General features: G+C 40.5%; 1 protein-coding gene and 1 pseudogene across 8 annotated transcripts in view; one reads left to right on the top strand and one right to left on the bottom strand.

The window, feature by feature from the left end:
- Unc13b (unc-13 homolog B) overlaps window positions 1–23,968 on the top strand; it is a 214,986-nt gene that overhangs the window by 66,293 nt on the left and 124,725 nt on the right. The window lies entirely within an intron of this gene.
- On the bottom strand, window positions 9,912–10,033 carry LOC117709738 (small nucleolar RNA SNORA17; annotated as a pseudogene).

Here is a 23,968-nt window from a genome sequence, read left to right as displayed (position 1 = left end):
TAAAGAGTGATAAATTATCACACTTTTCATTATGATGATAGTTTTATCTCTCTGTGAAACCCTGTTTCTGTATCCTGCGTACTTCTTTGTATGTCTTTTCTTGAAAAATTGTAATCTTACAGAAATGCTGCTTAAACAGTTTGATGGGCAATCTTTATTTTTTTAATTTAATTATATACATTAGTCGATGACCTCTGTGATAAGATGGTCTTTGAGCAGAAGCCAACACAAGCTAATAATTGTCCATAGAGAGTATGTTCCAGTTAGAAGGCACCACAAGTTCAAAGGCCTAATGAGATCCAGCGTCTGTCTGGAACTTGAATGCATCTCACTTGGACATCTTTTATTATTGTATTCAGGGTTCCAGACCTTTGGGCTTTAGGGACTCCTGATAGTCTACATCTCTTCTTCTGCCAAGAGCTGACCTAGAACCTTAGCACAGGTATGTGTGCTTGTATCTCAAAGAAGCCTAATTTGGTTACTAGCTACCAGTAACCATTTGCATTGTGACCTTGCATAGGCTTCTTTCTTCTCTGAGCTCATGGTGTTCCTTTAAACTGTATCCTAGGTCCTTTTGCCCTTTTGGAGGCATGCCCCTATCATTCTTTGATTACTTTTTGCCAACCACACACATGAATATTCTAGGATCATCTTCCTTTCCCCGCCTTAGACTTTCTCCAATGAAGCTTGCTTGTTTTTATTGAGGAATGGTATTTAGATTCTAGAACTAGTTCTAAGTCCTTCACATGAGTGCTATTGCTTTTTGTCTCTTTGAGTGGATAGAGCTAGGAAACAATAACTCAGGCACACATGCACACACAGGCACACGTGCACACACACACACACTGTGTTCATCTGGTATCATCAGTTAACATCCTTGCTTAAGGGGTCTTCTGATCTTCATTCATGTATGTATCTTACTTCTCTCTCAGTGAGAAGCCCTGTTATTAAGAACATAAAGTTATTCATTCATTTTCTGTGTTCTATGATATACACAAACAGATTTCAGGATGTGCTGTCATTAATAACAAGCTTACTCTGTAAAGTTTAAGATTTTTTTTTTTGTCCTTAGGAAAGAACTCAAAATAGAATTACAAAATCACTGTTACATCTAATAACTTAACAACATTTTATGTTACAGTGGTATCTGTCCTGTTTCAATTTCCCCATCTTCCTAAATTTTTGCCCCTTTCGTCTACTGTATCACTGAGTCAGGATGCATGGATTACATTTTTGTATGTTTGTTTTACTTTATTCAGTGCGGGAGATCAAGCCTAGTCCTGGGCCTGTCAGGCAAGTGCATCAGCAGTGAGTCTCATTTGCCTAAGATAAAGTTTAAGATAATCTTTTTGTCTATGTACGCCTATTATTCTGACATAGTTTGTTTAAAAGGCTATTTCTTCATTAAATTGTCTTTGGGTGCTGGAGAGATGGCTCAATAGTTAAGAGTGCTTGTTGATCTTCTAGAGCTGGTACTGGAGTTCAGGTCTCAGCATCCATGTTGGACAGATCACAACAGTTAACTGCAGCTCCAGAGGACTCAGTCCTTTAGCCTCTATGGGCACCTGTGCGCGTGCATGTGTGTGTGTGTGTGTGTGTGTGAGAGAGAGAGACAGAGAGAGAGAGAGAGAGAGAGAGAGAGAGAGAGAGAGACAGAGAGAGAGAGACAGAGAGAGACAGAGAGAGACAGAGAGAGAGACAGAGAGAGAGACAGAGAGAGAGAGACAGAGAGACAGAGCACAGACAATTAAAACATAAATTCTTTTTTATTTCTAAGCCATTTAAAAAACTTTTTATTGATCCTTTGTGAATTTTGCATTCTGTACCCCAATCCTACTCATTTAGTTGTCTTTTCATATTTACCTTCTGCCCTTACTCTCCAATAATGAATAAAATTAAAAAACAAACAAAAAAATCCATCTTGTCATGGAAGCTGTAGTATGTCCCACAGTATACCCTTTTGTCCACACTTCTTTACTTGGAAATGTTCATTGCAACAAGTCATTTGTCTGGTTTGAGTCCTCTGGCTTCTGCTACGCTCCCTCCCTCCCTCTTTCTTTCTTTCTTTCTTTCTTTCTTTCTTTCTTTCTTTCTTTCTTTCTTTCTATTAATCATTTTATTCGTTTACATTTCAAATGATATTCCCCTTCCTGGTTTCCTCTCCACAAACCCTCTCCCCTCATCCCGTTCCCCTTTGCCTCTATGAGGGTGCTCCTGCATCCACTCACCCACTCCCACTTCACCGCTCTAGTACCTCCCTATGCTGGGGCATCAAGCCTCCACAGGACAAGGGCCTCCCCTCCCATTGATGTTAGATAAGGCCATCCTTTGCTTCATATATATCTGGAGCCATGGATCCCTCCATGTATACTCTTTGGTTGGTGGTTTAGTCCCTGGGAACTCTGAGTGGTCCAGTTAGTTGATGTTCTTCCTGTGGGGTTGCAATCCCCTGCAGCTCCTTCCCCTAACTTTTCCATTGGGGTCACCCGGCTCAGTCCAGTGGTTGGCTGTATCTGCATCTGTGGGTCCTCACCAGGACTACTCTTGGATATCCTGTTGTTGCTCTGTGTCATGGAGATCTTGTAGCTTTGGTTCTCTAGAACCAGCCCTTTTATGTGCTCCAGCAGTTCATAGATGGGTTAGATGTTGGTTCCTGGATCTGGGTCTGGGTGGTAGCTGAGTTGGTCAGTCCATTGGCTTTCTTTTACTGTACTGCCAGGGTGAACTCTCCATCACTGCCCTGGCTAGCTCTCCCACTCTCGTGTCCTTGGGGCCAGCTCACCTGCACCTTTGCCACCAAGGTCAGCTCTACTACTTTGTGCTGCCCTGGCGATGTGCAGAGCCTGCTCTCACAAGTACTGAGCTGGTGAGAGGAGGAACTAGCTCTCCAAAAAATAAATTCTTAAAAATTTATTCTGAGTTACCACTACAGTATCACACTACTTTCTTTCCTGGGCTGTTTATGAGATCGGATTTTATATATTTATATTAGATATTCAATATACTGTTTAAAGACATATTTCTCATATGTGGCATCAGTTTTGAGTTGGTAGCATGCTGTATACTTGACCCTCAGAACATCATGCTTGTTTATAGCGCTCATCTACACATTAGACTTTCATACTAGAGTCCCCTTTGTTTCTCAGTGGGAGACACTGAAATGGTACAGTGTGTTTCGTACAAATCTGCTCAGTAGCAAACAGTAAGGTTGAGGATTGTAGGCACAGGGCTAAACATCAGACGTTTATGTAGAATAGTTTCTCTTACAAATGTGTGTAAACTCTTCACAGTAGTCAATCTTGACTCTGACAAAGATATTTCTATGTATGCCTTGTCCAAGCATGCAGTAGCACACTACGGTGCCATACTTAACTGTAAAAAAGCTTAACAGCAGTCTGCTATATTCAATTTTTATACATATCTGCTTTGCCCACCCACTGTATCAATGACAGTATTGCCAGCTATAATTTAGAAATGAGCCAACAGTGTTCCAGCATCTGGAAGTATTTGACTAGATGTCTCCTCATATATCTGTAGTGAATGTTCAAGGGAAATAGATGTGCAAGGGAAGAATGTGTGGCTTTTAAGTAATTTTTTTTGAGATACAGGGATATTTAAGTAAAAAGAAATTTAAAGTAGGATCCTAAAAGTATTAATATAATTCTAGTTATTTAAGAAAAAATGTGTAACATTTTTCAACAGATGAAAACTTCAATGTAGTTAAAAGTAGCTCTCATTGGTTAAATTGTATTATTTTATTTTTAAATATTTAAAGTACTGTACAGTACTGACTTTTTTCAAATATTTTTTATTTCTAGGCTGGGCATATAACTCAGAATTGCTTGCCTAGTATGGCCAAGGACCTAGGTTCCATCCCCAGCACTGCAAAATCCCAACTGAATACTTTTAAAAGACCTGACAATATGAAGGCAGATTCCTGTAAATGCACTCCTTTAGTTTGGAGTTGGGATTTAGAGCAGAGTTGATTGTTAAGCTTGACAGAAGTTTTCCTCAACAATAGCAGTGACTCCTTGATTATAAGTTCTGAGGAGCTCTGATATTGGTGCTCCTTTATTGATAACACTCCTAAGGGTTTCCCTAACTAATTTCTTTTGGATGTAACTGTTTTTGAAGTCTATGTAGTTCTATATGATCCCAATTATAGTTTGAACATTAAAATTATTCTTTAAATTTTTAAAAAATTTTGTTAAATGTATGTAGGTGTATGCCTGCCATGGCGTACATGTGGACATCAGATGACAAGTTTTAGGAGATTCTTCTCAGGTGGATCCAGGGGTTGAATCTAGGTCTTCAACCTTGGTGGCAACCACCTTTACCTGTGGTTTTAGTTGCTTTTCTATTGGTGAGATAAAACACTATGACCAAGACAACTCATCAAAGAAAGAGTTTAATTGGGCTTATGGTTGTAGAGAGTTAGCATTTGTGATGGTGGGGCAAGGACATGGAGGTGGACAGTTGGAGTGGCAGCTGAGAGCTCATATCTTGGTCCCCTGGAAGGATGCAGCACACTTCGAATGTCCAGAATCTTTACAACCTCAAGCCTATCCCAAGTGCCACACCTCTTTCAACAAGGCCACACTTTCTAATTCTGCCCAAACAGCCCCAACCAATTGAGGACCAAATATTCAAACATGTGAACCTATGGGAGCCTTTCTTAGTTTAGTCAAGCCACCAACCCCCCTAAGCCATCTTGGCCAGACCCAGGGTGAACTTCTATTCGACATACAGTCTATTGTTTGTGTTTCATAGAGATTTTTCTTGGTTATGTACAAAGTATTTGTTTCATAGTTTAAAAATATTGATTGTAAGGATATGATATATTTATATATGCATATGTGTATACATATATTTAAGTATCTAAAATATCCCAAGATTGGATCATTTTTTAAGCAGGAAAAGAGGATATAACTTCACATATTAGTTTAAAGTGTTTCTTGAAGAATAAACCTGTTCAGAGCAGAGAATGTGAATTACATCATGAATAACAGCAACCAGACATTCAGAAGCACTGTCAGTCATGCACTGTGATTTTGCCAAGTTGTAACACTTTATTACTGTTAATTACTTAGTTAGGGTTTTACTGCTGTGAACAGACACCATGACCAAAGCAACTCTTATAAAGGAAAACATTTAATTGTGGCTAGCTTACAGGTTCAGAGGCTCAGTCCATTATTATCAAGGCAAGAACATGGCAGCATCCAGGTAGGCATGGTACAGGAGGAGCTGAGAGTTCTGCATCTTCATCTGAAGGCTACTAGCAGAATACTAGCATGCAGGCAGCTAGGACAAGGATATTAAAGCCCACACCCACAGTGACACACCTATTCCAACAAGGGCACACCTCCTAATAGTACCATTCTCTGGGCCCAACATATGCAAAGCACCACAATTACCTTGTATAAGGATTTACTTTACTGTTGTATCCAAAAGAGACATGTTCATGTAAAATGCTTTACAGTTCTTTATCTCTTTATTTCAGGGTGATCCATCCCGCTGGGATCTGTCTGTTTTTAGGAAGCAGGAGTTAGTTAATGCTTTCCACTGCTGTTCAATCTAATGTGCTGCATCTCTAGTCTGCACCACATGCAAGTGTTCCTCTAAAAATTCTGGTTTTCTCTGTAAAAATTCTACTCTTGGTTTCTCTGTAAAGCTGTTCACTGCTGCTGTATGACCTGTCTAATTTCTAATGTTTCCCCCGAGGAAGAGGAAGGGAAACTGCCCATTCTGTGTATGTAACCAGCTATGCATCCCCATGTAGATGGACAGGATACTGTCTGTCCTAATGGATATGGTTCAATTAAAACACAAATTTCAGTTGGCAATTCTGGATTAGCTTTGAGCTTATGAAGTATGCTGAGCACTTCTCAAAAGAGTTGTGCTCTCCCAGTGGGATTGTAGATTCCAGTAGAACAGGCAACTTTGTTCATCTCTTTTTGGTTCAGAATGCTTTTCTATTCTTGACCCACCCTATCTCAGAAGGAGTGGACCCAATGTGTAATTCTGATCAAGGCTGATCATACAGATACGTGATTATTATGTCAGCATTTTATGCCACAACACACCAAGTTGAGAGGACTTGGCACTTCCTGATCATCAGGCCTAACACCTTACAAAGTTTCCAGATAGAAAGGAAACTTGGCTTGCACCCAAACATGTGGCCTGTTTTGCAGGTGATTTGACTACCATGTCACTGATTAGGGAGTGCATCTCTTGGAGACCTTGCATTCTCACTCTCTCAGTTGGTACTGGAATTCTCTCAAAAGCAAATAGGAGGTGAATCCATGATCATAACATTATCTATTGCTGTCAGTCTAGAGCTCCTCACTGTAACTTTTGAAACAGAACTCAAAGTCTGTTCTCCATAACCCGTATAGTACCATGCTGCTGTTCTCCATTACCTGTATAGTACCATGCTGGTGTTCCCCATTACCCGTATAGTGCCATGTTGTTGTTCCCCATTACCTGTATAGTACCATGCTGGTGTTCCCCATTACCCGTATAGTGCCATGTTGTTGTTCCCCATTACCTGTATAGTACCATGCTGGTGTTCCCCATTACCTGTATAGTACCATGCTGGTGTTCTCCAGATGTCCTTTCAAGACATTGGCATGGCCTGCTAGGATTTTTTTCCCTTCCCAATGCTCTACCTGCTCATCTCTCTCCTTTCTCCTTCCTATATCTCTTTTCTTCTCTTTCCTTTTTTTCCTGACAGGATTTCTGATAGATTTCACTAACAGTGTCCTGGATTAAGATTTGGGAGGTAAATGCCAAAGATTTTTCTGCCATCTTGGATTTAATTACAAATGTATGTATTTGTAGTTGGCAATCAGTTTAGTCTCTACACCACCAGCTGGATGCCTCAGAAAAGAAATGTCCTATTCTATAATTTCCCTAAATATTTTTGGTCATGCTTTGGTTTTGGTTTTCCTGAGTGTGTGCGGTGAGTGTGGGGTGTGTGTATGTGTATACGTGTGTGCACGCAAGTGTACCTGGCACATGTGTATGCGTCGGAGGGCATGTTTGGTGATCAGTGGACAACTTGTGGGAATTGATTTTTTTCTTCCACTTTATGGGTTCCAGGGATTAAACTTGGGGTGTCAGGCTTGGTGTCAGTAAACATCTTTACCTGCTAAAACATCTTTCTTGCCCCTGTTTACTCATTTTGCAATTAAAAAAAATTTTTTTTGTGGTCTGTGCATGTGCATGGACATGCAGGCCCCTGTGTGTGTGCCTTTGTGGAAGCTAGAGGTTGACATCAGGTGTTTTTCTTAGACCCTCTTCATCTTACTTTTAAAGACAGAATCTCTCACTGAACTTGGAGCCCACTAACTGGCTAGGTCCTCCTGTCTCTACTTCCCAGGACTAGGTTTGCCGGTAAGTAGACTGCCACACCCGGCTTTTTACATAGATGCTGGAGGTCTGGGGGAGCTCTTTCTGCATTTAGCAGATGTCATAGGTTAGAGGTTCTGTTCAGTGCCCTTTAGGTTAAAGTTATGCTCTTTGATTTCAGGTCACCCGGTTTAAGGTTACAGAATATATCTGGGTCTCGTCAGTTATGGCTGACTCCTTTGCATGGTATTATGAAGTGCCTGTGCCCCCGCTTCCTACCTCAGGCTTTCTAACTACTGTCTTCTTCATCACTTATTTCTAAGACGTTACTAAACTAGGATCAAAACCTCTGTCTATTTGAACAAGGGTCCATGTTATTTCCAGTGAGCCAACCAATATTGGCAGAAATTATATAAGATATCTATCATTTGTGCAATACATGCTTTTCTTACTTAGCTAGAACTCAGGAAAGTTGGTAGGCTTATTAGTTGTCTCAACAGCTTCTGTCCCTTTCTCTATTTCAAAAACACTTAATTAGAAAGTATGTATATTTAGTACAAAATTTTTCACTGCTACAAGGACTGTAGTACGAGATCTCCCTTTTGTATTTTTACTCCTCAGCCCCTTGTGCCTCCTTGCCCCAGGCAATCATCACTGCAGTTACTCAGGACTTTTTACACTTGTCTAAATATATGTGCATGCATTGTTTACTCCCATCTTTTGATGGGTTTAGAATACTATTTACAGTAAGAGAATGTCCACTGCCATCTTATACTTAATACTAGACTGACTACTACTTGATTAGTGTCATAGTTAGCTTCAGCTGTCAGCTTGATGCAGACCTTAAGTTACCTGGGAAGAGGGACCCTCCATTGAAGAATTGCTTTTATCATATTCTAACGCGCCCCCCCTCGAGCCTTGCATCCGTGGGAGAGAAAGCACGAGACGCAGAGATCAGGTAGTTACTGCAAAACGAGGCTTTTTAATCTTTCTCACACACGTGGGGAAACGCGGAGAGGCGCGGAAGGGGAGAGCTGAGGAAGGGGTCCGGCTTAAGTACAGTCTAGAGTGACATATTCACTTCTGATTGGCTGTTCGCTCACCACCCAATATTATGCCTCGGGATTGGCAGTGACTTTGGCACGCCTATCAGCCTAGCAACTGCGCAGATAATTGTTTACATCTGGAGAAGACACGCGGCCAGCGCCATCTTGGAAATGCAAATGTATAGCCACTGCTAACAGCGGCTTCCTACATCATATTATCCCATAAGTATGTTGTCTATGGGGCATTTTCTTGATTGTTAATTGACATTGGAGGGACTAGTCCATTGCTGGTAGTACCATGCCTAGACCTGGCCTATATAAGAATAGCAGCCATTCACTGCCCTCTGCTGGGTCTAACTATCAGGAAAAGCTTTTTGGAATGTAGTAACAGATCACTAGCTTCCACAAACACAAAAGCTGCAGTGTGCCAAGCACCATCTGAAACTTACACAGGGATTTCCCTGCTTTGCTATGACCCACCCTTTCCTCTGTGTTCTTTTGGTCATGATAGTTTGTCATGACAACAGTAAAGCAAACTAGAACAATTAATGTCCCCTAATTCTTAGCTTATTTTAAAGAACTTATTGAAGCCCTAGGAAATAGATTGTTTATTTGTAGTTGCTTTTCACAATTGAGATCTGTTTCTGGACTTCTGGCCCTGAATACATTGGGATGCTTCCCCTGTCTTCCTAGAGTGACTCTGACATATTACTAGTTGAGAAGTTTTGGCAATTTATGTCCCTAGAATGTGCCAGTTTCCTCACTAGCTTGGTGGTGACTTCGCTTGGAGTCTTTCCCCCATACCTCAAACTTACTAATCCATGCCTTTTTTTTTTTTTTTTTTTTTTTTAACTTTCTCCTGGGTCTCTCCGAATTTCACAGCATGAACCCCAAACCCATCCATCTCCCTCTACTCCCTGCACCCACCTTCCACCCTTGCAGCCTCCCCCCCCCCCAGAGGAAAAAGGTCATGTTGTAGAAGCTGCAGTGTGCCACAGTGCCTCCCAGTGAGTTCCACAGCACACTCCTTGGTCCATACCTCTTCACCTGCAAATGCCCATTGCTGTGACTTACTGGTCTAGTACAAGGTCGATAGCTTCTGCCACTCCATGGATACTAGAACCTCACAGAGATTCCTCCCAAATATCCTGATGCTGCCCTGTGTCATGGGTTTGCAGGACCAGGCCTCTCATGCACTCTGGCAGTTTATCAGTGGGGTAGATGCTGAGGTGGGCCAACTTGAAGCTCTGGATCTGGCCTGAGGGTTATCCAAGGGCCAGGCAGCTTGCCCTTCTGTTTTCATGGGGCCAGCTCTCTAATGCCCTCCTGCCAGAGCCAGCTCTAACTTGTTGCCCAGGTGAGGTACAGGGCTTGCCCTCCTGAGTGCTGCAGTGAGCAGAGACGTGGCTAGCTCTCTAACTCTTATGATTCTGGAGTCAGCTTCCCTGCCTGCCGTAGATGGTGAGGGATGAGGGAGGGGAGGAGTTACCGAACAGTGGTCATCTCAGGCTCACTTTTTTCAGGGATTGTTTCATTCAGATGTTCATTGTTCAGAACACTGAGCATAAACATAACCTCCCTCCAACCTACTGAAGCAGATGTGACAGCACCACACCTACAACACTTCTAGTGGCAAGTGACCTTGCTTTTTAATATTTATACAAATTTAGTCTGTTCTCTCTCTCTCTCTCTCTCTCTCTCTCTCTCTCTCTCTCTCTCTCTCTCTGCCTGTGTGTGTGTGTTTGTATTTCAGAAAACAGCTTGCTGGAGACTGTTTTCCTCACTACATACTGAATTTCTGTCATTATACTAGGTGGCAAGTAGGTTTACTATCTCATTAGCCTAAGTTGTGGTTTTTGAAAACAAAATTTTAAAATATAATATCTTTACTATAAAATCTTTAAATTATCCAGAAATGTATAATAGAGAGGAAAGAAATAGCTATAAATATCCACTCTACTCTCAGATGGCCACTCTTTATGGTTTGGTATGTATTCTCCCAACTTGTTTCATTTTACTCTTTCCTTCCCTTGTCTTTCTGCTGGGAATATAACAGTGCTTTGCACGTATCACATAAGCATTCTATCACTGTTTTAAAGAAAAGAGTACACATAAGATGTAGGTTACCCCAATTAGCATTATCCAACGTGGATATAATTTCATAAAGTTTTAAAATTTCATTTATTTAGGTTTTGTGTGTGCCAGGTTGCACATTTGGAGACCAGAGGACAGATTGTGGGAGTCATTCTTTCCTAATATGTGAGTCTTGGCCAGGTGTTCAGGTTTAATAACAAGTGCCTTTACTAACTGAGCCATCTCTTTAACCATCATGAAGTTTTTGTACTTGCAGAACAGAAGCAAGTTATAAATCATTTCAAATACATTGGTGGAAACAGGAGGTGGATGGGTCATAGTAAAGTCTCTGTATTGGTTTCAGATGGTGACATTTTAGCTTTGAGTTTGTGGAAGCCAGTGGTCTGTTAATGCATTTCAAAAAGGAATTAGCCTGAGAGTCCTGAGTATGTTAGAGGTAGGCAGTGAATGGCTACTCAGGGACCTGTCCTAGTTTCATTCTGTTGCTGTGATAAAACATTAACTGAAAGCTACTTGGGGAAGGAAAAGGTTTGTCTTACCTTACACTTCTAGGTCACAGTCCATCATTGAAGGAAGTAAGGACAGGAGCTCAGTGCTGAACCAGTAAAGGAATTCTGCTTGCTGACTTACTCACTGATTTGTGCCTTGCCAGCTTTCTTATATATGCCGTGTGATGGTTTTTATATGCTTGGCCCAGGGAGTGGCCCTATTAGGAGGTGTGCCCTTGTTGGAGTAGGTGTGTCACTGTGGGGGTGGGCTTACAACCCTCACCCTAGCTGCCTGGAAGTCAGTCTTCAACAAGCAGCCTTCAGATGAAGATGTAGAACTGTTAGCTCCTCCTGCACCATGCCTGCCTGGACGCTGCCATGTCCCTGCCTTAATGATATTGGACTGAACCTCTGAACCTGTAAGGCAGCCCCAGTTAATTGTTGTCTTTTATAACACTTGCCCTGGTCATGGTGTCTGTTCACAGCAGTAAAACCCTAACTAAGACATGCCAGAACTTCCTGCCTAGGGGTGGTACCACCCATAGTAGGCTGGTCCCTCCTATATCAATCTGATGCCCCATAGACATGACATACCACAGGCCAATCTGAAGGCAGTTCTTCCACTGAAGTTCTCTCTTCTCAGGTGACTCTAGGTTGTGTCCAGTTGACTGTAAGAATTAACCAGGACAGGCCCAAGCCCAGGATAAACTGACTGTCACTTTGTAGTCTTACACAACATCAAGTTGGGATCACTTGATCACTTATAGAATCTTTAATACAAGTACCCTCATCCTGGACTTCTACTAACATCAGCATTGTACTGTAAACATTTACTAAAAAACAAAATACCTTATTTTTAAAAAACATTCTCTTGTACTTATTTCCCGAGTGACAGGATATTTGCTCCTCACCCCATCTGGGTTTTAGGAAGAGACTAGTTGGCCTTTCTGAGGATACAGGGGAGTGGGAGGGAGCATAATTTGAGTTGAACTTGTTGAAAGGTGGTTTGGAGAGACAACCCAGTGGTTAAGAACACTGGTTGCTCTTCCAGAGGACCCAGGTGGATTCCCAGGACCCACACAGCAGCTCATAGCCATCAATAACCCTAGTCCTAAAGGATCCAGTGCTTTCTGGCTTCTGTTGGTACCAGGCACACACATACATGTAGACAAAACACTCATATACATAAAGCTAAATTTCAAAAGGTGACTTAGAGTAGAAATGTATTTTCTCCAGAAATTGTAGACTCCTAGGATGTTTTCATAATTAAGACTGGTAAGTTCCTGTCTGGACAACTGAGCCATGGGGCTAACAGTTACGTAGAGCTTAGTAAGGTAATTTATAAGCCTTGGACTTCTCATGCTTTGTCTTAGTAGAAATGATGACTTTTTCACAGATGCTTGACAACATAGCACCTGTCCCATTTTCCCTTAATTCTCTTGGGAAGCCTTGAGTTTACAGACCAGCATTACAAAGAAGAAACCCAAAGCCCATGAGCTCAAAGGGTCTTCTCTCAAATCTTTTGGTTTTCTCCTCCTTGAAGGCTTCTAGTGAGTACCTGCTTATGGAAGGAAGGCAAGAAGGAATTAATGGGAGGATGCTGATTGAATCAAAAGATGAGTGTGCTAATAGATGCTCAAGTCAGAAGAGGACAGTCACAGCCGCTTGGCTGTGTGTTTATGATTATCCTCAGCAACACATGGTATGACCTGAGTACACAGAGGACAGTCCTCAGGGGCTGAGGAGCAAACTATAAGAATGGCATCAAATTTGTTCTAAACGGTTTTCCAAAGTGGTGGCACAAGCTTTTTCACTTGGGAGGTGAAAGCAATAACCTCAGGTGTTTAAGGACAGCCTGGGATACAGGAGATGAGATTCTGTCTCAAAATAATAGAAAGAAAAAAAGTTGAGGATGAACCCTAGGGCTTTGCACACGCTGAGCAAATACTTTCCCACTGAGCTACACCCCCAGCTTAGATTTTTTTTAATTAGAGAGGATTTTATATAACCCACACTTGCCTTTAATTCACTGTGTAGTCAAAGATGAACTGAAATTTCTGATCCTTGTGCTTCTGTCTCCCAGTGCTGGGATTATAGGAATGAACCGTCATGCCTGGCTAGAAGTGACTTGGAAGTGGAATATCTTTTAATTAACTTTTTGACAGTTTCATACTTGTACAGTTTATCTTGGTCATATGTACCTCTATCACCCTTTCTTCAGTCTCCCAGGAAACATCAACTCCTGTCTTTCACTCCTTCCAGGAGCTCCCAATTCCTTCCTCCCACTTCTCCTCTCCCCAGGAACCTCTCACATACCTTCTTGCCCATTCACACCCTCTCCTTTACGATACACTAATCCACTAAGTTTAGTTGTAAGTCAGTGCTGGGTGTTGAAGTTTTGATTGATTTTTTCCTTTATCTTGGGTAGGTGATCACAGCTATATCACAGCTATATGAGTTCTGTGTACAGAACTCATCACATCCCAAAGAAAGCTTCACAGCACTCTTTCCCATTCTCTGGTTCTTGGATTCTTTCAGCTGCTCTTCTGAGCTGTTCCCTGAGCCTGGTGGTGGTGGGGATATTGATATCCCAGTTAGGGCTGAGCACTTGATAGACATTTAGTCTCAGGACTTTGGACAGTTATTGAGTTACAGCATTAACTGCTGACCACTGAGGAGAGAGGTTTCTCTGGTATTACATAGTTAAAAGGGTAAGTATTCAGAAGGCAGTTTGACAATATATTGTTTAGCAAAACAATATAGGTTCCTCCCTAGGACTAGTGACATTCTAGGCCTTGGGCTTTTGACTAGGTTTACAGTACCAAGCCTCAATTAGTTCTGGTGGAAGAGGCCTCAAGTCCAATCTGAAGCAGTTGGTTACTGTCCCCATTATCTTTGTGCCACTATCATGCCAGCAATTACATCTTGCCTGGCAGGTTGGTACTGTAGCTTTCAGGATGGTTGGAGGCATACCTTCTATGTATTTCTTTCCTGGAAGCCTGCTCAGCACCTCTTGGACCATGAAAGATAGTCAATAGGAAGGAAGTTTTCAGGTCAGCTGCAGCTTGATTTCTGTGTTCTTCAAGTGCTGTGTGTTTTCCACAATAGGGTCTTACCAACTAGTTCTACTGGGTAACCTGAGGAATCACGATAGCCTGTGTTGTTCTCTGGGTCTCTGGGGCCTTCCTCACCAGTAACTTGTAGGGGAGGTGTTCCATGCCTAGTCCTGAGATTTTCATTTAATAATTCGTATCTTCTGGGGGCTTCTGGGGGAATTACTGTTCATACTTGCAGGATATCTTTGTTCAAACTCCTATTTTTCAGATTATATTTTTAATTGGCTTACAAAGTCTGTTTTTTTTTTTTTAATATAGCTTTTGTTCTGTTTAAGCCAACCCTCACCCCTTCCCCTTTCCCCCAGTCCCGGGTTAAGCCTTTATGCCACTTTTCTTCCCTATGCCTTCATATCATATATGTAGAAATGATGTTCAGAAGAAGTAATTGAAACATGTTGATTGAATGGAAAGATTTTTCCTAGTAGGGTAACATGAAAAGTGTGAGAAAGAGTCAAACTATTTTAAGACACCCTGACTGGGAGGGTGAGTGATGTAGCTGTGCGCCAGCTGTGATGGAAACTAGGGCCTCAGCTGGACAGACTAAGAAAGTCATGGGTGCCCTAGTTTGACAGTCATCCTTTCAGAAGACTATCCATTTACTTAAGACATAAGGTATCAGGCTTGATACCTTATGATCAGGTATGTAGCTCACTTGATAGAGACCTTGCCTAGCACACACAAAGCCCTTAGTTTGACTCCCCAGCAGCTGTGTAAATGGTGTAGGTGCCTACTTGAAGTAGGAGAATCAGTTAAAGGTTGTCCTCAGATACACAGAGAAGCTACTGGGAGACCTCATCTAGAATAGACCTTACCCCTGAAACTCACTTAATACCATTTCAGTATTACCTTATCTCCTTTTAAATCTATTATAGGATTGGAAGGTTTGCCTTTTAAAGTTTTTGTTGGCTAGATTATGATGGTTGAGATGGAGGACCTCTGTCTGTGAGTGCTGGAAGCAGAAGAGTGAGCCTGTGTCTCTATGATTTATCTGCCTTGGAACACACATCTTTCTAGGGAATAGAATTAGATGGCCAACTGGTATGTAGTGTGCAGATTCTTTAACTCATCGGTTTATCCCTCATTTAAAAAATTATAATTTTGTTTTTTCACAATTGCATGCATGTACATTATATATTTTGGTTCCCTTTCCCCAGCCTCTTCTTTTTCCTTCCTACCTCTACCAGCCACGCCTCCTCCAATCTCTCCCCCATTTACTAGTTTAGGTTGATTTAGTGTCCCTCCAGGTTTCATTATAGCTGTTTGTGTGATGAGTTTGGGACTAAGCACCAGAACTTGGTGGGCTCTCCTCCGGTGTACACACTGGGACCCTGTGCCTCTCCTGCCATTTTGTACTTTTTTAATTGGATATTTTATTTACATTGCAGATGTCATCCCCTTCCCCCCTCCCCCAGAACCCCCTATCACATCCCCCCTCTCCTGCCATTTTGTACTTTTACCTGGGCCTCCTGTTTTGAATCTTTGATGAAGGCATGCTGGTCATCCTGGTGTTGTGTAGGTGGCGGATTCTTGCTTTCCAAGCACTCTGTGCCCTCCTGTTTTATTTTCTTTTCAGCTGTGGCTGGCCTGTCACTTGACATGTGGACCTGGTTGACTTTGAACCCAACGAGATCCACTCAAATCTGTCTCCAAATGCAAGGATTAAAGGCATCCACCATCATGCCTGGCCTCATAGAATGTTTTCTTCTAAGTATTTTTTGATATTTAACATTTTTCAATTAAGAAACAATTATCTAGTTTCCCCCTTCCCCTTCTTTCTACAATACCCTTCCATGTACCTATTCCCCACTCCTTCTCAATTCATGGCCTCTTTTTCTTTGATTGTTCTTGAGCACATACATGTAAAAACATAACCCTCTGAGTCTGTTAGTGTTGCTTGTATGTATATGATTTCAGGGATGACCACTTGAAATTGAATAACTAATTAGGGGACTCATCCCTGGGGAAAAGCAATTATGTCTCTCTCAGCAGTCCTAGTACCTGTAGTTCTTTGTCTGGAAGTATGGTCTCCTGTGAGATGGTATGTCTGTTGGTGGTGTTAATGTATTATTGTAAATGTATTCATTGGGTGTGGCCACATCACAATCAGTTGTTCTCTGCTTTATTGTGGATTCCTGTGATGACTGCTGGCTGCTGCAAAGAGAAGCTTCTTTGATGAGGGGTGAGAACTACACTGACCTGTGAGTACAAGGATCCCACAGTTAGGAATTATGCTGGTTTAGTAAACTAGTGTAAGGCGCTCTTCCAGGATCCATGGCCTTACTAGCTCAGGGAAATTGGGCAGGTTTTAACAGAAATAGCCTATACTGTTTTGAGAGTCTCTTGGACTACCAGCCACTGGAAAGGGTAGTGGGGAGGAAAGTTATAGCTGCTCAGTATCTTCTTCTCTCTCCAGTCCAGAATTAGGACTCCCAGAAGTAGAAGATATAGTAGTTATGGGCTCTTTAGAATGCACGTGTGACATTGTTTTAGTGGCAGTGAAGTGCAGTCTGTCCAGAGACTTCTGTCAGTAAGAGTGGGTGATAAGTTTCACACTGTACATATGGTAGCAGTGGAAGCAGTTAATATTGATGCTGATTATAGGTGCTGGCAAACAAAGAAAAGGGAGAAACTGTAACAATATGGTTTGGCTGATAAAAATAATGTTAATTGTAGTCTTCTGACTCATCTATTTATTTCTATCTTGTCTTCTTCCAGAAAGAAATTTGAGGTAGATAATTGCAGTCATTACATTAACTTATTATGTTCTATTACAATGCCATGCAGTTATGCTTGATACAAATGTCAGTTTAATGTATCAGTTGGACTTGATGACAATAGGTCAGTGTCTTTTCCTGGACTCAGTATGTATTGTATATACAGTAAACTTAATTATTCTTATAAATGTTATCTGATGGCTTTATAGATTTTTTTTTGGTATAGAGTGATAAATGAAGTGTATTTGATAAAATGCAATTAACAGAATAATTGTAAATATAAACAATTGGCAGATTTGCTCATTACAGACGCAGTTATTGGGTATTTCTTCTCCTGCCAAGAAGTATGGAAAAGGAGCTTAAGTATAGAGAGGGAGGAACATGCAGGCAGTACCATGTGATGGATGAAATGATGAAGGTAAATTGTTGATATGGAATGAGGCCAGAGGAAGAAAATTCAGTATAGTTAGGTAAAGCTTTCCAAAGAAAATAATGTCTCACTTAACTCTGCAGATTACATTATGGCTCACTCTTAGTGTTATGGGTTCTGTGTGTTTTGATCTATGTATGATGACACATGTCTATGAATATAGTATTATACATACGCTTTACACGTCTCCTTTGGTCAATTTAGTCACCATGTCCTCCTCTCAGACCCTAGTAAAAGTTGAGAAGAATTAAAAGTATAATAATCAGACATGTTGAGTTTTTTACAAGTTGAAATTTCTGAGTGGCTTGAGAGAAATAAGAATGAGGTCAGTAAGGAGGTCAGGGATAAACAGAGTTTGTATCATGAAGGCTTTGAATGCAAGGTGTTCATCTTTTATTTTGAAAACAACAAGGAGTCTTCAAGGACTTTGTGCAGAGAAATGAAACAATCAGATGTCACTAGTGATAGTAATACAAGCAGTTTGTTCCCTTAAAGGATCTTTGTTGTTGTTGTTTTTTGTTTTTGTCTATTTGTGACAGGGTGTCTCTGTGTAGCTCTGGAACTCACTCTGTAGACCAGGCTGGCCTCAAACTCAGATCTGCCTGTTTCTGTTCTGCCTCCACAGTGCTAAGATTAAAGACTCATGCTACCAAGCTGGCTAGAAAAAAAATCTTTTTGATCTAGAGCATTACACAAATATGTAGCCAATGTCACAAAACAAATGTTTGGTTTAATGAATTAGTATAGGGTAGAAAATAGTCTTCTGAGTGCTGGGGTTACAGGTGTGTGCTATTATTCTCAGCTGTTTATAATTCTTTTTCAGTCTATAAGTTTTTCTTTTCACCTTTTAATTTTTTTCATTGAAATTTGCTTGTTGAGGCTATTAGGCTATTTAATGACATGATCAGGTTTGACATAGGAAGTTTCCTACATTCTAGATTTTGCTCATTATGTTCCTCTATACTCTGCTGTCCTCTGAGTTTCTTTTAATTGGTTGTTTTAGTTAGGGTTTCATTACTCTGAAGAGACACCATGACCAACATAAAAGATAACTTTTATGTTGTTTAAAAAAAAAAACCATTTAATTGGGATTGGCTTACAGTTTCAGAGGTTCAGTCCATTATCATCCATTATCATCATGGAAGCATGACTGTGTCCAGACAGACATGGTACTACAAGAGCCAAGAGTTCTACATCTTGATCTGAAAGCAGCCTGGAGGATGTGCCTTTCTGCAGGCAGCCAGGAGGAGGGTCTCTTCTGCACTGGGTGGAAGCTGAGCATTGAGACCTCAAAGCCCTCGTACACAATGACACACTTCTTCCAACAAGGACACTTCACGGGCCAAGCATTCAAACACACAAGTCTAGGGGGATAAATCATTTAAACCACCATATAGTTGGACTTACAAGCTTGATCATATTTAAGTGTTGTATTCTATAGTTGAACTATGTTATAATTTTAAAACTCTATACCTATTGGTGGACAGTGGGCTTGTTCCTATATTTTTGTTACCCAGTGTAATAATGAGATATGTAATGCAAATATATTTTTGTTAGAATATGCAAATAGGCCTTTCTTCTAATATATTTTATTTGTTATGCACAAGTATGTATAGAGGTTGACATCACGTGGTTTTTTCCTCAATTGCTCACCACCTTATTTTTTGGTATAAGTATTTAATGTAAATATTTTTTGATAAAATATTTATTATACATATTTAATATTTTAAATATAATTCTTATTAGTTCTTTGGGGATTTCATACAATGTACTTGGCTCATATTCACCCTCCTTCTCCCAGTTCTTCCCAGATCTACACCCTCTTCCCATCCCACTGAACTTTTTATTCTTTTTCTTTTCCATCTTATTTTTTAAGACAAAATTTCTCATTCACCTTGGAGCTCACTAATTTGGCTAGATATCTGGCTAGAATGATACAGGGGTCCTCCTATTTTTGATCCCCCCCCTTTCTAGTGCTTACATTACAAGCACAACCCATTGACCTAACCTTTTTTTTTTTTTTTTAAATTACAATGGAACTTTTTTTTGGTGTGTCTGATATGTGCATGTTTGTATGTGAGAGTACAGGCTTGTTTAAGTTACAGGACACAAGGAGAGGTTAGATGGGCACCTCCGGTGTTGGTTCTTGCCTTCCATCTTGTTTTGAGAAAGAATTTGTTATGTTACTAGTGCATATGCCAGACTTGCTGGCCTTCGTATTACCTAGAATTCTTTCCCTGTCTTCCATCTCATTGCAGGAATGCGGGGGAGCGTACATTGCAGATGTATTTTCAGTAGAGCCCTGACTTTACATTGGTTCTGATGACCCATATCCATGGCCCTCACATTTGTGTGGCAAGTACTTTACAGCTAAGCTATCACCCCAGCCTCCAGCTTTTTGTTAAAAGCTGAATGTGAGTTCTGGGGGATCAGATTCAGGTCCTCAGGCTTGTATCACAAGTACATTATCAGCTGAACCATCAACCCAGCCCTCTTAGTCTGTATTCTTGTACCTTTATTTTATTGCCCATACTTAGCATATATAATTATTTAATTAAAATTTGTTTTCTTCTCTAAGTCATAATTTTCATGAGTAGTGAAATGTTTGTGTGTGGAGAGCAGCCATGCTCAGTAAGTATTCACTGAATAAGTGCATTGTTATACACAGGCTTACATTTTGTTAGGTACTGTCAGTTACATTTGAAAAATTTAAAATATATTTGTTTCTGTTTTGTCATACCTAGCCATTCATCCCCACTGGCTCCTCTACCCGGCTGAACGCCCCCCACCTCAATTCTTTCCATTTGTCTATGCTTGTTTTGTATTACTGTGTTTTTATCTTTTGGTTTTTAGGATTGAATTTAGGCCCTAAAGGTGCTAGACAGGCTTTACTACTGAGCCACACTTCAGTTTCTTGTATCCATTTTTAAGTGTTTGAGACAGTGTCTCTCTCTGTAGACCTTCCTGTCTCAGCTTCCTCAGTGCAAGGTTGCAGGTGTGAGCTACCATGCCTTGTTTATGCACATTTTGAGGCACATGCATTCTAGGTTCTGTTCTAGGTGCCTGGGATGTATCAGGGAGCAAGCAAACACAACCTGTGCCGTGCCAACCCTGACCAGCAGGAATTAAGACACGGAACAACCGGTTCTTCTCACAGCAGTTCACTCAGGATGCTTAGCAGTTGGTAGTTAAGATGGCAAGCCTGAGAGCCCTTCCTGGGCACAGCTTATAAACCCTGCCAGGAGCCCATGAACTCATGCCACGTGCACCATACAGCTGAGGTCTCTAAACAGCAAAACAAGCTATGTGGGATAAACAATATACTTATCAGAGTGTGCTTCAGCTGTTATAGGCTTTTGAAAACCAAGTCTTTCATCAGGGTATATGGTTCCAGATGGCTGCAAAGTTGATCTAGCCGCTTTCTACTAAAGTCGGCTCCCAACAACAACCTTCCTGAGTCACAGTATAGACAGTGACCACAGTGATTAATAAAGCCATACAATATGTAGATAGCAGGCTAGTAAAAGAGTAGATGGGGGAGCATTGTCGATAATGTTAGAATTGGGGATGAATGGTGCCATTAAGTAACATGAGCAAATGACATTTGAACAAAGACTTTAAAGAAGTAAGAGAATTAGCATTGTTCTCCAGAGAAAGCATAAGTCAGGAAACAGCTAGTTGAAGGTTAGTATTGACAGCACAGGGTAGTAGAAGGAGCTCTGCTAAGTTCTGGGTATGTTCATTCTTGATTTGTGTGTAGATTACATGGGTATGCTCACTGTTTTCTCTAATAGTACAAGTCGTCATCATGGGCTTTTCTGTGTTTTATCTTTCAGTAGAATTTTTATATTTAAATTAAGAAATTGTCTTAGTTTGCTTTCTATTGCTATAGTAAAGACTATAACCAAAATCAGCTTGGGAAAATAAAGATTTATTTTAGCTTACATTTGTAGTTCACTGAAGGGAATTCATGGCAGAAACTCAAGGCAAGAACATAGAGGCAGGACCTGAAGCAGAAGTTCTGGATAAACTGGACTGTTCAATCTGCTTTGTTTTATACCACCAGGACCATTTGCCCAGAGATAGCACTGCCCTCAGTGAACTGGGACCTCCTACATCAACTATTAACCAAGAAAAAGTCCTACAGACTTGCTTATAGACCATGATGGAGGCATTTTGTTACTTGAAGTTCTTCTTTCTAGATAACTCTAGTTTGGTTTAAGTTGTTAAAAAGAACTCAGGATAGAAATGGATATTGGACATTTCATAATGCTTTAGTACTAACTCAGTTTTTTATCAGAATTTTCTTTGGATTTATTAGTATGATGAATAAATTAATCAGTTTCTATTAAAATCATTATTGCCTTCATGTAATATACCCTGCTTTTTAATATATTTAATGCTAGAATTGATTTGCTTGTATTTCATTTTAAATTCTTCATATCTATATTCATAAATAATGTTGGTCAATACTTTGTTTTTCTTTTTTCAGTTACTCTTTTATGCTTGGTTTGAAGCACTTTTAAATTATAGGTTTTTTTTCTATCATTTTTCCATATTGTTTCTTCCACAGAAGGAAGTTCTGTGGTACTTGTTTAATCTACTGTCTGGTAAAAGGGAAAGGAATAATTTTTACTATTTGATTTTATGTCCTTTCTGAGCTATCTGGTAATTACTACAATTTGGTAATTGATAGGTGAATCCTGTCATTGCATGGGCAGATGGCTTTTCACTTAATAGTCTGGATTTCAAGTATTCTGGCATTGCAGTCACAAAAAAAATCATCTAACACTAGGCTGTTAATTGGTGATGTAACAGTTGCCTGGGGATGTTTTGTTAGGTAATTATCGACCTTATTTTTTAATGTGACTATTTCTGATTTTTACATTGCCAGTAGAAACAAGGTAAGAAACACAGGGCCAGTGAGATGACTCAGTCTATAAAGGCATGTGCCTCCAAGCCTGCCAACATGAGTTCTATCTCTGGGATCCACATAGTAGAAAGAGAGAACTGAGTCTTGTAAGTTGTTCTCTGACCTCCACATGGATACTGTACCAAAAGTGTGCTCACATACATGCACATACATCCAAAATAAATAAATTAAAATGTGATTAAAAACTTAAAAAAGAAAATATACAGAATTAGAGGAATGTATGTTGATGTATCTCAGTCAGTCACCCTGAGATAAACGGAGGTCAGAGGACAACTTGTGAGAGTTGGATCAAACTCTGGTCTCAGCATTGATGACAAGCTTCTTTATTTACCTCAGCTGCTGAACCATGTGTTGGCTCAACAGCTAGACTTTTTTTTAACCTATTGTGTAATCACAGTGAAGGAGTCTTCACCTCAGTAGCATAGTATAGGTATAGGCCCATTCCATCTTTAGCACAGGAACACTTCTCTCTCTCTCTCTCTCTCTCTCTCTCTCTCTCTCTCTCTCTCTCTCTCTCTCTCCTTCCTTCCTTCCTTCCTTCCTTCCTTCCTTCCTTCCTTTCTTTTGGTTTTTCAAGACAGAGTGTTTTTGTGTAGCCCCGGCTGTTTTGAAACTCATTCTGTAGACCAGACTGGCCTTGAACTCAGAAATCCATGTGCCTCTGCCTCCCAAGTGTTGGGAACACTATACTTTCATGTGAGAGATTCTGGAGTCATTTTTCATGGATGAAATTCTGTTGCTTGTTTTCTCAAATGTAAGTAAAATTATTGGCATAAAGTCATTAGTGTTCATTAAAGAAAGGTACACAGCAACAACAATATTCCTAAGCCTTTCCCAGCCTCTTGACTCAGAATCTTTGAAAGCCGGATCTAGGAATCTATTTTTATCTTTTAGAGCCATGCAGTGGTGGTGTACACCCTTAATCCCAGCACTCAGGAGGCAGAGCAGGCAGAATTCTGAGTTCAAGGCCAGAGTTCAAGATTCTGGTCTACAGAATGAGTTTCAAAACAGCCAGGACTACACAGAAATCCTGGCTCAGAAAAAAAAATACATTTATTTTTTTAAATTTATTTTTTATTGGATATTTTATTTACATTTCAGATGCCATCCCCTTTCCCCATTTCCCCTCCCTAGAAAACCCCTATCCCATGCCCCCTTCTCCTTTTTGCATTTATACATTTTTTAAAAATGTTAACCAAAGGCTTTATAAGTTTGGTAATGCTCAATATCAATCATAAGTGTAACCAGTACCCAACTTAGATATATCAACTATCTTTGACTGGTGGAGACATGTGAACATCCACCTCCATGTCCCCCCCCCCACCCCTTTGTCTCTCTCATCACCTAGCTCCTCCTCTCCTTCTCTTCCTCCTCTTATTACTCCTCCTCTTCCTCTTTGTACTCCTCCCACCTTAGCTCCTCCTACATATCACCCATCCTGTTAAAATAAAACTTTTCTCTCAAAATGTAATTAGAGCATAACTATACCAATTTGTGTCAGTAAGGTAGACCTAATTTCCAGTCCATCATTTTGTTGACTAAACAAAACCTCTGTCATCTCTCCGAACTAAAAGACTTAGTTCTGAACCTGGCTTTTTTCTTGGCTTTAGAATGAATGTCAACTGAAAACCATCCTCTCAAATCTTTTCTCTCAAAGTAAATAGCCAGGCTATGAGACTATAAGTTTTCAACCCCGTCAGAAATCCAGAATGACTGAGTTAACTGAAATTATGGGAAGCACAAGCATAGCTTCTAAAACTTAGCCAATTTATAGAGACAGCTGAACACCTGGACAGT

The sequence above is a fragment of the Arvicanthis niloticus genome, chromosome 5 (genome assembly GCF_011762505.2).
Source record: "Arvicanthis niloticus isolate mArvNil1 chromosome 5, mArvNil1.pat.X, whole genome shotgun sequence".
Classification (NCBI taxonomy): domain Eukaryota; kingdom Metazoa; phylum Chordata; class Mammalia; order Rodentia; family Muridae; genus Arvicanthis; species Arvicanthis niloticus.
Note: the sequence above shows the minus strand (reverse complement) of the source record. Positions and strands in the feature narration are given on the sequence as shown.